This window comes from Poecilia latipinna, unplaced genomic scaffold, assembly GCF_001443285.1.
Source record: "Poecilia latipinna isolate Pla-1442-1.1 unplaced genomic scaffold, P_latipinna-1.0 Scaffold122, whole genome shotgun sequence".
In the NCBI taxonomy this organism is placed as follows: domain Eukaryota; kingdom Metazoa; phylum Chordata; class Actinopteri; order Cyprinodontiformes; family Poeciliidae; genus Poecilia; species Poecilia latipinna.
Window position 1 is genome coordinate 298,552 of NW_015112738.1, and position 10,727 is coordinate 309,278.

The following is a 10,727-nucleotide window of genomic DNA, read 5'->3' on the forward strand; positions in this document are numbered from 1 at the left end:
AGATTTTGTATTTGGTGTTTAGGTATTATTAACATCTTCCAATAAAATTACCCAGTGATATTTTCAAACTTACCTTCAACATTAAACATTTTGTAACTCAAAAACAGTGGAGACCATGACATTACACAACAAATCTGGAACCACATGATGAAAAACAGCAACAAAGACCAGTTTGAATAACCTGGTTACATGGAATGAAATGAGTTTTGGCACGAGTGACAGACATTTACAAAATAGGTTTGTGCATAAAATTCTGTAACTTAAATTAGTTAGTATTAGGTTAGCACAGCTACCTGCTTTTTCTAAAATAACAAAATATCAAAGAATTATTCAAAATATATTCAGTGGGTGAGTCGACAATATTCAAGCATACTTGAAAATTGGAGCAAGCGAAGACATACAACCTTATTATTTTAAAACCAGTTTTGGAGCATTTTGAATATATTCAGAAGTCCCAGGACTTGGAACTGTAATTCTTTACAAAATCTATTTTTTACCACAATTCTATTGGTCTCATAGCTGATAAGTGATATTTTTGGATGTAATACAATATTTCCCTACCCTTTGGACAACGTGACAAAAAGACCACATCACTGACATTGCCTCCCTGCTTCTGTTAAAAGACCCCGGCAACCCGGAGCTGCGTCACAATCCGCGTCACAGACAGATCTTTCTGTTTGGACTGGATCTGGTGTTGCTGTAGTTCATACATGCACAAAGTGGAGTTGGGATTTCAAAGCTGAAAATCAGAAGGGAGTGGACTCTTAATAGAGCACCATCTACACAGAGGGAACAAAGCAAAGACTTTTCAGCAATAACAGCAGTTCTGTAAGGGTACATGAGGCTTTCTGAGGACTCTTTGTACTCAGGGTAATCACTGTATTCATGGGTGAGTGAAAGCAACATACAGGCCATCTATTACCACTGTGTATTCCTAGAAAAAAAAACCCTCACATTCCCGGTGTTCGGCTGTCGTCTACTGCGGGGGATGTGAGCATTTTCTTTAAGCTAGCTTAACAATATTCAAGGTGACATTGATAGTCTGGTCGGTCAATGCACTTACCAACCCTTCTTTTAATGAAAAGTAATCCCATACATGACTGATGATGCCATGGCATCCAGCTGAAAATAGCAGAACGCCCTCAGTGAGGCAGGCTGGGCTGGTTTATCTGACGGATTGAATTAACTCAATGCTGCGGCGTTTTCTCAAAATGTAAAGGAAAACAGAGGGAGTGACAAGGTCATGGAGTTAGTGTGAAGTGACTTCTCTGCATAGCTGAAGGAAATTTGGTTCTCTGACATATTTACCTGGGTTTGACCTGTACCAATGGTTTGGTTTTGAAACCGTTACAGTTTTATGTCGACGTATGCCTCAAAACAAAACAACCAGGCCATAACTAATGTGTATGTTAGGAAGGGGAGACAAAATCTATTTCTCGATGCGTCAAGGTGTGGATTTGGATGATTCTGACAAGGGATGGAGCGACTCCAGGTATGCTTCAATAAAAGTAAAAAAAAAAAAATCCTCTAGGCAAAAGCTTTTGCCCGAATTCTTTGTTTAATTAAATATTACTTTGTACTGTGATTCAAAGTGGACTGTTATTGCGGTTGCACAGCGTGCTTCTGTTCACATCAGCTGTGATAGACAGAGACAATAGATACTAGGCAGAAAACAAGGGCAAAGACAAAAAAATGTTTTAAGTTTCAGTCTCTATTGAAAAAAGGGAGGAGAGACCAGCATCTTCATCAGCATATGTGTCCAAATTTTTTGTCAAGTGGGACAAAATCATCAATACAGATTGGGCCAAAAAACAGAACACTGAAATTAAGCAATTACAGAAGTCCAATATTTTTCATACGCATGACTGAAATTCATCACTGCCTTGATAATAAAACATCTGATTTCTCCATCCACATTTAATTTAATTTGACTTGTGGCCACTAGAATATCTTGAGTTTGATGACCAAAGAGTTACTGGATTTAGAGAGAATACCTGAGTTAACCTGTAAACGTAGAGTAAAGCTAAATCCCATTTCACATCAGTAAGTGAAAAAGTAAGACCAGGCCGTATTTGCAGAGCCTCCAGAAGCACCGTCAGCAGAGATAACTTAAAGTAATCATCTTCTGTTTGACCTTATCAATCTCCGGCAGAGGAATGTGAAGGAATTTTGGCCTGCTCTTCTTCACAGCACGTCTTAAGTTCACTGAGGTTTTGCTGGCAGTAGTTCATCAACTGTTTTCTCTTCAGGTTCCGCTGCTGAATTTCAATCAAGCTGAGGTCTTGACCAAGACTGGACCATTGCAACATGCAGATCATCTTTCTTTTCGATCCATTTTAATGAGATGTGTTCAGGATTGCTACCCTGTGGCAAAAAAAAAAAAAAAAAAAAAAAAATCGGCTCCAAGCATTGGCCTCACATTTATCAGGAACCTTGTGATGGTAACATCTCTGTTTTCTCAATAAGCTCTGCATTTATCAGAACCGTGAGTCCTTTTTTTTTTTTTTTTTGTATAGCTGCCTCAGTGAGTCTAGTTCAGAGGTAACTGAGCCCATGACTGGAAGGCACTTGAGCCAAATCTGATTTGACAAGGCCCAAAGCTGCAGGGTCAGGCCTCAGTTAGAAACATGTGTCTCTGGGAGAGAGTACTGAGCTGTTCCTTCAGCCAGAATGAATTCTCCAGTTTGGGCAACAAACCCTAATGAGGCTGCGCTCCACGGGGGAGAACCAGCACTGACTCTGGGGATTTGTTTTGAAGAGCCGCCCAACCAAGGACAGATGCAGTGACGCAACGCACCTTCTTAACATCGCTAATGTACAAAAAAAACAACAACTACAAACAATGCAAGGACACGGTTATAGCAGCATTCATCACTGACGTGAACTTTTATGTGTTTTAGTTGGTAAAAATAGAAAGAGCAACACAAAACAGTGCAGATCTATGAATGGAAAGTCTGTTGTCATTAGAGCAGCAACTAAAGATTATTTTAGTTACCAAGTATTCTGATGATTAATCCGATAAAAGAATTGGCACATTCTATAGGTTTTTCACGTAATCACTTATGACTTTTTATACAATATTGTAAATACATTAAAAGATGCAAATAAAAAAATCTATTAAATTCCCTTAAACAAGAAATGAAACATTTTGTTGCCCATTTGCAATAACATAGCATTCTTTTAGTGAATTTGAATCAAGTGAATATAAGAAAATGTCTTCTGTTTGACCTTATCAAACAGAAGTTTTATGTCAACGTATGCCTAAAAAAAAAAAAAATTATATATATACATATATGCTATGAATATGTTGTTTCATCAGCAGATGGCCTTTTCTGAGTCTGTAAACTCCAGTTAACAATTAATCGATTACTAAAGCTGATTATTTCAATAATTGATTCATCACAATTAATCCGATTCATCCTTTAATTCGTCTTCTCTATTGATCATCATAGCTGCATCTGGCTTGATTTAGGGGTATCATGTGAACGAATTAAGATAACCATTCTAAATAATAATAATAAAAAAAACATCTACTTAGACCTTCTTTTAGGGTTGTAGTTTGGTTGCCATCCTGCAGCAGGCGCTGCTGATCATCATTAAGTGAAGCCAGTTGATACAGAAATAAAGATGGCAGAACCATACCAGAACTGAAAAGTGGAACGATACAAACAAAGTCCAGTGTGGGATGCAAAATACATCCGGTTCTGTTTTGAAATATAAATAATCAACAACCTTGGAGCGAAGTTTTAGTATTCCTTCAGCAGCAACCACAGACAGTCCTGTATGAATATTTCTCTGTTCATGACAGTATTTAATACAGCTGACAAAAAAGTGTTTATATTTAATTATGTTTTTTTAATTCAGCATATAAAAACTTTTGAAATTTATGTTGTGGAAAGACACTCAACCCTCTTGATTCAAGGGAAAACTCAGAATTTTAAGAAAATAGTTTATGAATGAATAGATAAGATCAATCAACTTTAAGATTAACTCATTAATAGGGTTGCATGTCTGGTTAAGCTACTGGCAGAGAAGATTGAAAACCGCAAGAATGTTGTTTCAATTACAGTTTCAGTTTTATATTGAAATGTTGAGCATTGCAATAAAGAGAAAAGACTGTCTATGTCAAGGAAAAACTCAAAACAATGACTGCGGCTCATCTTTTGCGTCAAGAAAACAAGAATGTCAAAATCAGTTCCAAGTTTCCATCTGTGGTTGATATTCACAGAAATACTAAAGTCCAGCAGAACTTACAGAGAAGAGACAACAGGATAGAAAATGTCAACGTTCAAAGAGATTCCCATGTTTCCGATCTGCCTCTTGGCTTATTCCACCTGAACTGCATTATCTACATTATCCCCCCACCACCACATAACCCCACTTCTCTTTCTGTGCCCGTTATTTCTCTTCAGGGCAAAGAAAAAAAAAAAAAGACATATATTACAATGATCCATTCTGACAACTCTATTGACCACAACTCTTTTTTATTTTTTACACCTCCCCTTTGCCAGAGGGGGGCAGAGGAAAGCAGTGGCACTAATACGCAACACCTGTTCCTTTTTGGTTTCTGTCAGTATATCTCACATATGAACAGTGACAGCTGTGGTGCCAGCAGTGATACGGCACAGTTCTTCGCCGGGGCCGATGTAAAACGCAGATAAGTGGTGGTGCGTTTTTCAGAGCACTTCTTCCCTCATGGGGCCCTCTGGAAATCAAAAAAAAAAAAAAAAAGGCGCAGAGTCCAGAGCCAGTAATATTTCACATCTGGAATTCAGGGAGCACCAATCGATTTCTTTAATCTCAAGCCCAGAGACTGGATGGAAAAAAAAAAGCCTATCAGTCTGCCTGCTTTCCATTACGAGCACCATAAAAACGTTGAGTTAGGGGCTGATGTGACGGATGCTCTGGGGTAGGATCCATGACTCTGTCTGCTTAGGTTAGCCTGGTGTCATCTAGGATTAGTCAAGATACAGGCAGAAAGCTGCAGTCTATAAAAAAGGAGCCGAGGTCAAAACGAAAATCTGAATTTACTGGTAAAAACAGGACAAAAAAGTCAAATCAAGTTTATTTGTATGACACAATTCAGCAACAGGCAGTTTAAACTATAAAAAAGAGGCCAAAGTTAGCTAGTTTTGCAAGCACAACTTTAGCTAGTTATGCTGGATTTCAGTAAATACCCATTTTGTTTACTGAAATAGGTGTAAAAATAAATCAGGGAAGGATATTTGGGAGAACAAAAAAAAGCAGAATTACTTAATCAAATATCTTTTGAATCCATAATAATAATATTGCCATAACATCACACAGGGCACAAAGGGAGGCTATTTAAAAAGAAGTTAGCGACAAGGCAATGGGAGGATTTTCTTCATTGTTGTTTGGTACACTGTCTACTTACTGGCATTCTTACATTTCTGATCTCTAAGAAGAAATATATTGCATATTTTTCTGGCTAATACAGATTGTTATGCTCTTGACAAAGAGGCTAGTCTGCTGTTCTCAGGCCAAGACTGAAACTTTGAAATTTAAATCCTGGATAGCATTTCATCCTAATGAAAGCAAAAATATTTGTCTCCTATAAGTCTAACTCGACAGGCTTGATAGCGAGGGGCTTTGTCTCCCGAGGTCCAGAGACAGTCTCCCCCCGCCATCCCTTCCCAGTACGACAATCCGTCCAGCCAAGCTGTCAGCACCGGACGGCACAAATCCACGCTTTGTAGCAGTTTCTTGTCTCCACAAAGACAGACAGAGATTAGTAATGCTGGTGCCACAGGGGTCCGCGGGATCCAACGGTGTCTTCGTCCTCTGGCTCCACATCAAAGAAAGTTTGAATTATAGACACCACCAAGTGTGCGGTCATGCTCCTTGTGGCACCCGAGTCCCAACACGATTAACCCCTGTGCCGCCGAGAGCGGGCCAGGATAAATTACAAAACCAACAACTAAGACGTCAACGACGGAACGAGAGGTACGCTGCTTTTCGACAGCTCCATCCGTCCACCGTGACTCCGGAGTGTGGAAACGTAGAGTAAGGAAAAAAAAAAAAAAAAAAAACACGACGGGGTTAACCTCCGCTAGATTGTTGGTCTGCACGTGAAAATGAACCTTCCTTCAACCATTTTACGGTCATGCATGACATAACCAAAAGATGATGCACATGATACAAAAATAGACCCCAAAAAACAATTATTCATTATTTCCAGGTCAAGTTCAAGGTTGTATTTACAAAGTTGCTTCTATCCATCGGTCATTTGGTCAGTGAACAACTTTCAACTTCTTACGTAGAGATGCACCGATCCGATAGTAATATCTGTACTGGTCCCAATGTTGAAAAGAAATTATAGATCGGGTCCCCAGTCCATAAGGGCAGATCTATTCTGTCTAATTCTGAGCATTTAGTTTATATACTTTAGATCAACATCAACATTTAGCACCATCTACCATCTTTTTTGTGGGTTTTTTTTCTGTTTTTGTTCTTTCCTTTGGTTTATTGTTTTGTTTGTATTTCCTTCTAATTCATGTAAAGCACTCTGAAATGCCTTGTTGCTGAAAATGTGCTATAATTATACAGCACAGGTAAGGTAAAGTCATTTTACAGATAAAACGACCTTACCTTACCGGAGCGATGTCATGCTTTACCATTTACTTTGCCATTATAATTAAAATGTCTAATTTGCAGGATTGTTCACACTAATCGGTAACAAATCTCAGAAACAAAGCACTGTTTTATTGTTCAAAGAAAATGACAAAAAGCTAAATTTGATTTGATGCATTACTCTTTAGAAATCAGCGCACGATTTACTAACTTTTTCCAACCTCTTCCCCAACTTTCCGTTTCCGATACAAACGAGAAGGCATCATCTTCCTTCAAACTACAAGCCAGGATGAAACATCTGGAAAAAATGCTGTGTATTATCAGAGCAGCAGATAAATGCGTTCTCAGACCAGGCTATTAAAGCTCAGAAGACATGTGGGATGAATTTTGTGACAATGAGGACAAATACCAGAGTTGTGAGCTAAAAGGTAACGGCAGGGTTCAATCCCGAACATCAAAAATAAAAAAAAGGAAAGAAAAGTACGCACACACGCTAGATTAGGTGCACAAGCCGAAATGGTATCAAAAATAGCATCGAGACCAATTTTAGAAGCAGAAAGATTTGCCCTGCAGATGAACAGGGGGTCACGGAGGAACGTTGGCCAGATGCAGACAGGAGCCAGAACCAGATATCAAGCAGCTGTTATGGACAGCTGGCCCGGCCAGTTGTTTGAGGGGACTGGGAGGCCAGCGTGAGGAATTCAAAGTCGTTTTTGAGGGGGGAGGGAGGGAAATGCAGCTCAGAACGGGACAGACCTGGCTATCTTCAAGATAACGCTTCCTTTTCTAAATCACAGAGCGCTCAAAACAAAACCGCTTTTGAACAATCACCGCGGAAAGAAATTAGGCTAAACACACAGCAGATGTACTGTTTTGGGAGGCAGAACACTTCCACAACAACTTAAAGACCACACACCCACACACCCACACACCCATACACACGCACAATTCTAGTGTTAAAACAGAAGTCTCTTTACTCACATCATCAGTAAATGATTTCCAGCCCTGTAGATGATGTTTACTTGTTGATGGACATTGTTTGGTTTAAAAGCAACACAAGGAATACCCAGTTGAGCAGAGGGAATACCAGGCGTGAGAGCGGCCTCTAGTGGCTTCTCTTCTGAAACGCACAGGAGCGAGACGGAGTAAAAGCGTACCTCCAGGCTATTGTTGGTGCGTCTCTTCTCCTTCTCATTCATTACATGTTCACACTGTGAGTGTAAGCGTGAAATTAACAATCGAGGCGTGTTTTTGTTTACTTACTGTGAATTCTCGGAAGGATCTGTGGGGTTGTTTTTGTTTGGGTTTTTTTTTGGCCCTGTGGCAATAGGATGACTTCACCTGGCAGCTTCTGAGGAATCCTGATGAGAGAAAAGCAAAAACTAAATGTTAAGTTAGACATGTACCAATCAATTGTCTAGACAGTTTTCTTTTGATCGCAGGTCAGATACTGGAAAAACAGGAATGTGTTTCCTCTTTTTATTAAGGAATAAACACTTAGTATTCCAACAGCTATAAGTGCAAGAACCAGCAGCACCTACTTTGATTTATTACAAAATGAAGGGGTCTATGCTTTGACGCATTAATATGTTTCTGTCATGATTAAAAATGTGCTGTACAATAAGTTGCCCCAGTAGTTGTTGCGATAAACAGTAATACTGTTGTTTTGAGACCATTTTCAAGTATTGATAAAAGGCCTAACACTGCAAGTTCACCCCATCAGAGATCAATAAACTTTAATTTTGTAAAGAATGGTTTTAAATGACAGAAAAAAAAACTGTAAATAGAACAAAAATATTTACTGTTTTTGTTCTGTTTACAAAAACTGTAAATTTTTTGTTTTATTTATCGAAACAATAAATAAAATGGATTAAGAAGTCTCTGTAAACAAAATCTCCCATCAAGAAGTATTAATCATTAGAATGGAAATGATTGAGCACATTTTAATTGGTCATGCGATTAATTATTGTGACAGGAGTATTCGCTACCTCTTTAAAATAACCTGCAAAACATATTATGGCACGTTACCATTTCAAGCATTTTACTTCTTCTGAAAATTAGAGTTAGTGAATCAGGTTACAAAAGGAGGTCAGAAAGTTGGAAAATAACCCAGAAAATCTGGTTTTAATATCTCTTCTAACAGGCTCAGCTAAACTTGGAAATGTCTCCAGATTCTTATAATAAGACCATCTAACTGAGCTGGAATAACGCAACAAAAATATTAGGACATATAAACAATTTACTTTGTTTTTCACTTCCAAGTTTTCTGAATTGTGGCTGGAGAGCTATATGATGAGGATAAGTTCATTACAAACTTATCACAAAAACTAAATGATAAAAAAAAAAATCCAGTTAAAGTAGCTAAAATTCAGAAAGTGAACATAAATTAAAAGAGTTGTGGTAAATCCAGGTGATAAAATTAGTTTTTCTGGAAATAACTTGCTGCCACAGGCAGGTGTCCAAACACACAATGAGCCTCATACATTTTTGTTTATATGTGGCTTTAGCCTTAAAGTGAACATTTAATACGCATTGTGAACCAGTATTATTCTTAAAGTTAAAAGTTAACTCAGCAGCACCTGATTAAATTTTTTTTTACATAAGTAGGCTTTAGATTCAGGAAGTTGGCTATCTTTTTTTTAGCCTAGAGTATTGTTTTCTATCCATTTGAGCCAGTTATGATGTTATCATTGTAGCTTCGGCCTTATGTCAAATCACAGCTGACCCAGTCGAAGCTAGCCTGGCTCGTTTCCTCTGAAGCTCACAGGAACCTGGGACAACATTCAGAAACACATTCCTATCACCCAGCTCTGAATATTAGCGCCATTTCAGCTTTAAAAAAACAACAACATGGAGCTTGAATTCACCCCCACCTCGCTAGCTATGGTTATGTTAGCTGAGTGACTCTGCTAGCCAGCTAACCGCTGACCAAAACAGCTGGCTGCTGGCTGAACAGCGGCTCCTTTCACCGCCGAACTACATACTCACACGGACTGCCACGGGCTCCGAAAGCCGAACGCAGGGACGGTGCCAGAACTGGGATGGGGAAAAGTATTCCTGGTCGTCCAGATGGAGTTATTGCCGGATGCTTAAGTTCAATCTTCAAACCATGTTGGGTGGGCAGCTGCGCACTGAGGTCTGAGCTGCACTTGGAAACAGCAGTGCAGCCCAGGGAGGATTGAAGGGTACTAGAAAAGGGGGTAGTTTACCTTATTGCATCCTGGAGATCAGAAAAGTGATTTATTTTGTGGCATTATTTCATTTTTGGCTATATAATTAATGTTCATTTAAAACTATAAAGGGTTAGTTGGTAGAGCACGCGCAAGACGTGGTTGTCCTGATCTCGAGCCAATCGCTACATGCCTTTCAAAGCTCTTCGCCGTATTGAAAACCTAAAGAAAAAACTCTAAGCAAAATAAAAAACTGTAAATGAATGGAAGTGACTAAAAATAACTCATTTAATTTAGAAAAGTAACCCTGTCTGCCCAGTTTTGAGCATTTTTCCCCCCAGATTTTAGAGAGCGTACTTCTACTTCAGAAGTAAATACGTCTCAGCTCAAAGACAAAATGCTTTATTTTACAATTGGCATTTGAATTTAAATGTCTGTTAATGATTTGAATGAACAAGTTACATGTAAAATCTGTAAACTAGCAATTTAAGAAGTCACATGGAAGATTGCGTACAAGCTTGGTGGTAGAGCGGTTTCTTTCAACTTGTGGACACATGGGGGCGGTATAACCACAAGACTGCAGTTCGGATTTGTATTGCAAATTATTAACATTAACAAAATTCAGTGACGAGATTTATTTGGGGGTTTTCCCCTTAAAGATTTCTTCTTTGTTTTTGTCATACCTCACATTTACAAAACACGATCAATGTCAATATACAAAGTAAAAAAAAAAAAAAAGAGAGAGAGAGAAAAAAAAACAGCTTTCAAAAAATACTTTTTCCACATAGTGGAGAAAGTATTTGACCGTATAAATCTAATAACTGGCCACTTTCTTTAGGTGTTAGTGATAACTAGCTATACATTTACATCAAGCCCATTTCCATGTATGTCTTCTTGCAGTTATGTTGATGCCTATTTTCAAATTAAATGTTTTTGATGAACTTTGATATAAAGTGGGTAACTTAG

At 38.5% G+C, this 10,727-nt stretch overlaps 1 protein-coding gene across 2 annotated transcripts in view; it reads right to left on the reverse strand.

Moving 5' to 3' along the window:
• The window catches only part of disp1 (dispatched homolog 1 (Drosophila)), an 82,877-nt gene extending 72,965 nt beyond the window's left edge, over positions 1 to 9,912 (reverse strand). The window contains exons 1-3 of one of the 2 annotated variants that reach the window (XM_015028361.1): positions 9,580 to 9,912; positions 7,855 to 7,952; positions 7,573 to 7,711 (exon numbers count right to left, since the gene is read on the reverse strand). The gene's annotated coding sequence lies outside the window, so the exon portion shown is untranslated. The remainder of the gene's footprint in view (positions 1 to 7,572; positions 7,712 to 7,854; positions 7,953 to 9,579) is intronic. The other variant, XM_015028360.1, reaches the window with a different exon arrangement.
• Between the last annotated feature and the right edge of the window lie 815 nt (positions 9,913 to 10,727).